Source organism: Rhododendron vialii, chromosome 12a, assembly GCF_030253575.1.
Source record: "Rhododendron vialii isolate Sample 1 chromosome 12a, ASM3025357v1".
NCBI lineage: Eukaryota > Viridiplantae > Streptophyta > Magnoliopsida > Ericales > Ericaceae > Rhododendron > Rhododendron vialii.
The window spans coordinates 8,497,672-8,504,462 of NC_080568.1; positions in this window are offsets into that span (position 1 = coordinate 8,497,672).

A 6,791-nucleotide genomic window follows, 5' to 3' on the forward strand; every position below is an offset into this window, starting at 1 on the left:
TCAGGATACAGATGTATTCGTGAGTGATAATTCATCCAGTAGAATAATCCAACCCAATTACCCGCCTTACTTTACAGCTATCAAGTAAACAATATAATATCAATGCGAAAGAGTAAAGCAGAAATTTCACACATAAACTGATTTATTACTATCCATTAGATTGACGTGTGATCTAAGATCTCATCCGCGAGATCCTTTCCTCCCATATCAACTGACTATGACCGTGTCATGGGATAATCCCCCCTTGCTTGTCCTGCATCCGGGATCATAAATGAGTACACCTAAATTATGTACCTAGCATGAATTCATTTAAGACCATAGCAAGGGGCACGATTACCCTTTGAAACTTCCCATAGCGTACCATAAGTTAGGGTCACAACAATACTTAAAACACTAACTATAACCGTGTCATGGGACATTCCCCCCTTGCTTGTTCTGCAAGGGCACGATTACCCTTTGGAACTTCCCATGGCATACCATAAGTTAGGGTCGCTACAATACTTAAAACACTAACTATGACCGTGTCATGGGACAATCCCCCCTTGTTTGTTCTACAAGGGCACGATTACCTTTTGGGACTTCCCAGGGTGTACCATAAGTTAGGGTCGCCACAATACTTAAGCACTAACTATGACAGTGTCATGGGACAATCCCCAATTGCTTGTTCTGCAAGGGTACGATTACCCTTTGAAACTTCTCATGGTGTACCATAAGTTAGAGTCACCACAATAACATCACCGGCCTGCAGGTAACCCATATAGGGCCCAACAAGTAACCCTTGCCATAGCCATGGCCCAAATCATAATCCACAATCTCACAACTCCAACACTTTACCACTTTTACATTAACTTAACATCGTCTATGTGAAAGCTATTCGAAACCAACCCATGAACCTAGGTCCGAACTAGCATGTACAACAACAATAAATCCATAACAGTCTAATCAAAAGACAAAATACAGTTCAATGCAAAAACCAAGCATAACAATTGATATTGTGCGAGTAAGTAAAACACGTAGTGTTTTATGATTTGGCCGGCCTATGCCCTTAAGGTTTGTTGAACAAGTAAATTAGTTATATTTTTTACTAATTCAAAGGTGCCATTAGCAATTTCGTAGGCTTAGCTTATGTACTGGGGTACCCTTTTCGGATCTCAAGTATAATTATTGAGTCACATAATTTGAATTCATTCAGTAACTTACAGTATAAAAATCTAAAGGTGCAATTTTATATATTGGCAAACCCTATTTACTTGGTTCTCTTTTTCCAGACTAGGTAAAATAGTAATTTAGTAGTTTTCATAATTCATTAGATTAAAATGAGGACATTGACTAATCTAGGATATTACCGTCCAAAATATATTATTAATATTTAGGGCTGAAATATAACCTTAATAAACTTTTGGGGCTAATTTTAATACGTTATCAATGCATGAGGGCCCGAATCCTTCCCTTAAATAGATAAAGGGGAAAACTATAATTTAGGTGTCTTTTTGGTTTTAAAAAAAAACTGGTATGAACAGTACTAAAAACGTGAATAGTAACCACGCCTATGAACAGTGAACAATGAATTTTCAAAAAAACCTGGGTTTCGTTTATTTGATTCCAATTTCGATTCTTTTCGATTCTAATCATAAAAACTAACATATTAGTACATTAATATACTTAGGGAGAGGTAGGAGAGGATTATAATACCTCGGTTCCAGCCAAAAAAAACGGGTAATGGCTCCCGACGATTTTCGGACAGTTGGAGAAGACGACGGAGAACGGGACCTCGGGGTGAGTGGGGTATAGTTCTGAGATGCTCGAGGACTGGGCTATAGATGGGTAACCCGAATTGGTGTTCGGCTAATGTGGAATTGAATCCCTCCGGGTTTCTCTTTCTAGACTTCCATGAATGGAGCTCAAATTCTCTCTATTTCTCTATTATTTTCTACAGTAGTGTGGTGTGTTTTGTGTGTCAAATTCAGAGGTGAGGGCGTGATTTTTATAGGGGAATGTGGGAGGAGAAAGAGTGGGGTGCAAGTTTGGAATTAAAGGATGGATAAGATCGTATTTAATGTGGGAGAATGTACATGGCTCTTGGGAGGGGATAGGGCTGGCGAGGTGGGGAAGAATCCGGTGGCTTGGTGTGGGGAACAAGTATTGAGAGAGAGAGAGAGAGAGAGAGAGAGAGAGAGAGAGAGAGAGAGAGAGAGAGAGAGAGAGAGAGAGAGAGAGAGAGAGATGCATGCATGCATGTGTATTAATGTACATATATACATATTATCAAAAAAATAATTAAAACCTAATATGAATTCTATTAATAATTTTAGTGCTATTATTATTATAAAAAAAATAAGGTAAAAAAATCTGGATCGTTACAATTACCAAAAATAAAAAATTGAAAATAAACTACCGAATCAAATACTAGGTGAAATAAGAAAAATACCAAAACAAACGACAACCAAAATGGAATTTCCTACTAGAAGTTATAAGCAAATCAATTATTTCCAAAAATAACAAAATCTGAAAATCGACCGATCGATCTGATTATCCATCTGAAGTCAATCGAAACCTTCTGACTTCTTTGAACGTAACGTGGGACTAGACGGATCGATTAGAGTATCAATTGGGAAGTTTATGCGAAAATAGAAAGATTCCTAATGAAATACTAATTTCAAAAATAATAAACTAATATTCTTATATTACTAGAATAATTAATTTATTGGCCGTCATCATTCTCTCAGGTTTGAAGAAACTCGTCCTTGAGTTTATATAGTTGAATTCGCCGAAACTTATTAGCATCAATCTTGTACTTCAAATTTATTTTCTCCAACATAACTTTTGAAGAATACTGGTCTTTAAAATTGAAAGGATAAATTTATTGTTGTAGAAACACAATTAATAAGGTCTTCCTTTCAAAGTTGTCAAAAATTACTAAAAAAGGATCCACAAATTGATCAGCTTCAAGTATAGTGTGTTTCACATCATCACAATCAACGCTTTTTGTGCCAATTCTAGTTGGCCGTTTATCCATCACAACTTCTTCCACTTTATGAATGACAGTTTCCTCCTCATCCGGGTACTCATCAAATTTTGAAGGTGACTCCTAATCAATTTCTGACTGTGGAACGGCGATGGATTATTGTCCAAAAACATTTTATCGGACTCTTCCTCTAATACATCGTCTCGAGAGTCTCCTATGTCTCCTTCAACTAGAATATCTTCTATGACTTTTTTTCTCTTGCACCAACCTTTAAGATTTTTTTTTTGGTGTCATACCTTCCTGGATCTCAAGAAAATTGATCTTTAAACCAGATTCCCAAAGTCATGAATCATGATTAGGAACCTTGACCGCCCTTGTCCTCCTCATCAACTGATGGTTACCTGGCAACGATTTGGTGATAGAAACATTATCCAAAAAATCTACCTCCGTTTGAAGACTAGGTTTAAATGGTTGGCGGCGAGGCAATCTCCCAACATATAGAGCCTTCAAGCGTTGTATAACAGATACAACCCTCCGCTCTAGTTATTGAAATCTTTCCTCCACACGAGCACCCCGAGCAGCATCTTCTCTCTTATAGACTTCATCAACATAAGCTGTATGACCTTCTCTTCCACCTTGACCTCTAGCTAGGGCTGTAAACGAGCCGAACCGAGCCGAATATTAGAATACTCAGATTCGTTCATTAAGTTTTTTAGCGAACTCGAGCTCGAGCCGAACTCGAACCGAACTTGCCCAGGTTTGGGTCGAACTCGAGCTTGTTTACGAGCCTTAACGATTCAATAATATCATATTTTTATGTTCTTATACAGGTCTAAAACTGCAAATAAAATTTTCATTATGTACATAAATATGTTCATATACATATAAAAAGATAAAAACATATACATAAGTAAATTTTTAGTAAATGTAAACGTTTAGACTTGTACAAGTTTTAAAATTTTTACTATATAACTATATAAAATCCCCATGATACACATATACTTCAGGTTCGCGAGCCTAATCGAGCCGAATACTGCTGCGTTCATGTTCGGCTCATTTATGAAACGAGCCTAAAATTGAGGTTCAGGTTCGGTTCATTTAGTAGACGAATCGAACTCGAACGAGCTTTTACTGAGTCGAGCCTCAAACAGTTCACGAACGGCTCAGTTCATTTACAGCCCTACCTCTAGCACGTCCTCTGACCAATAATCAGGATTGGAACGAGAGCTTTGATACCAATTGATGCAGCGCAACCTCCTTAAACAGAAAGATTATCAATTGGGAAGCTTATGCCAAAACAGAAAGATTCCTAATGCAATACTAATTTCAAAAATAATAAACTAATTAATATTCTTATATTATTAGAATAATTAATTTATCGGTCGTCATCATGACCCAAGAACCCTAATCAATCACCCAACTCCACTCTCTCTCTCTCTCTCAATCGATCTACTCACTCAGAGCCTCCGGTGATCGACTCAGTGACTCCGGATATATGGTTCATTTATCAGATACTATTTTCAATGTCTCCAATTTGGTATGTAGTTGAGTTCGTTTAGCTTATCTTTGTTTTGATCAGGAAGAAAATTTTGTGTGATCACTTAATAAGATACATCGGGGAAGGATTAGCCAAACATCTTGGTTTATTACAAGGTTATTTTAAGCTCATTTACAATGACCTTTAATGGTGCTAGTTATGTATTATCTTTGTAGTTATGAACTTAGGATATCCACAATGCTATAATCAAAAGTTGTCACATCAGCTTTTGATTATTTATTTAAGAGATTTCTAAAGTTAGTAATGTAGATGTCTATAATGATATAATCAAAATTTGATAACCAAAATTTGTCACATCATCTTTCCAAACCTCAAAAAACTAAAAATTGTGAATAGTAGAAAATTATATTTCTAAAAATAGTTTTAAAACTAATAAAACTATTTACTAGAAATAGAAAATACTTTTTGAAACTTTTTTTTGGAAGAAAACTACTCCCTCCGTCCAACTTTGTTGGTCCATTTTAGAAATTTGTGCCATTTTAAAACCATTTTATCTTCAATTTTATAATGTTTTTCATAATTTTGAAAACATAGAATAATAAAACCAATTGAGATCAATTAAACAAAATCCATATTGTATATTTTTTGAAGTCCCTATTGAAATATATGAACATTTGTAAATAACACAGATTCTCAAAAGAGACTAACAGACATGGACGGAGAGAGTATTTTTTAAAAACTGTTTTTTTAAAAAAACAAATTTTTAGTAAAATATTTTTTTTCCAAAAATATTGTTCGAAAAGAAAGATAGAGGGAAAAAGGGAAGAGAGATAGAACATTTTTGTATAATGATGGGTGTATTTGATTGAGAATATGTAGGGTTCATTAAATTTGATTATTGTTAAAAGGTTGCTAGTTTTGGTTATCAAAGCCCAAAATTTGATTATTTCTAAAGATGTTGTTAAATATTTCGTTTAAGGCAAGTTTTTCTCTCTGTCTCTTTCGACCCAAAATAGATCTTGCCAAATTTCCTCCATGGCTCCGTCATCCTCTCGTCTCAAATCATTCGAGATACTCAGAGTCAAACATTCCAAAACAAAGCCACACTTATTTGGGCCCAAATGTAGGCCCATGTTTTTGAAAGCAAGGCCCAAACATTACTATCTAGCTATGCAGGCTGCGAAATGGGCTTGAATGAACTGCAACTGAGAGCAATAATATATGTCTTGGAAAAGCCATTTCTCATGGCATAGTATCATATGTTTTAGGTATTCATGCATTCACGTGACAATCACAGTGTAGAAAATGCGGACACTGTCACATGATTTTATTGTTAAAAATGACCCAAAACTTAGGGAAAACATATTTGAACAGGCTAGGCCCAGCAAAACTTAGGGCTGTTTTGGATGAAAAAGTTTGGATTAATTACTCAACTGTAAATTAAATGTGCACAAAAGCCCATAGATCTCTAGCTTCTAAACTCCTCACAAATGGAATCTCTAAACCCTATATACCTCTTCCACTCTCTATTATTATAAATAGGGCCTCTCCCTATGCATTTTTTATCAGATAGTATATTTTTTTTCCTGCGTACTCTCACCCCCATATACTCACGTTCGATCATCACATCTCTCAAAACCCACACAACACCCATACTCTCTCGAGTATTCAACTACGTAGTCTAGCTAGCAAGTTTGTGAGCAATCAAAACACCCAGAGATAAGAGTACTGAAACTCTCCAGACCAAAGATGTTCTTCACGGTTCAATGGTTTTCCACATTTATTTACTCTATAAAGATGCAGAAACCAAGATACAAGTTAAATTACATACTTAGCAACTGATCGGGGATCAAGGTGGTATGTTCATATAGCCTCTTGGCTAGCCCCATTTTTATTTTTATTTTTTCACGTTTTTTCTTTGTTTTCTGTTGTTCCACTACAAGAATTAAACAGGTAAAAGTTAACGAAAAAATTTCGTCTCAAAAGGTCAGATTTCCTCGCCAAATAGATTGGCGATGAATTTTTTCGTCGCCCTAATTCGCCTGGCGATGAAAAAAAAATATTCGTCGCGAATTATTCCTCTTGGCCCAATTGTTACACATTTGGCGACGAAATTACCAATAAAGAAAATTTCATCGCTAATGCCGTTTTCATATGGAAAAAAATTCCCACTCCTTGCGCCTTCTGGGTTTCAAACCTAGGCCTTTTGATCAACCAAACCCATGAGCGCACACATCCGACCAACTGCTCTAGATATTCATTTCATACTAGATTGGGAATATTTAATACATAACATATATGATCAATATTTATTTTTAGTATTTTTTG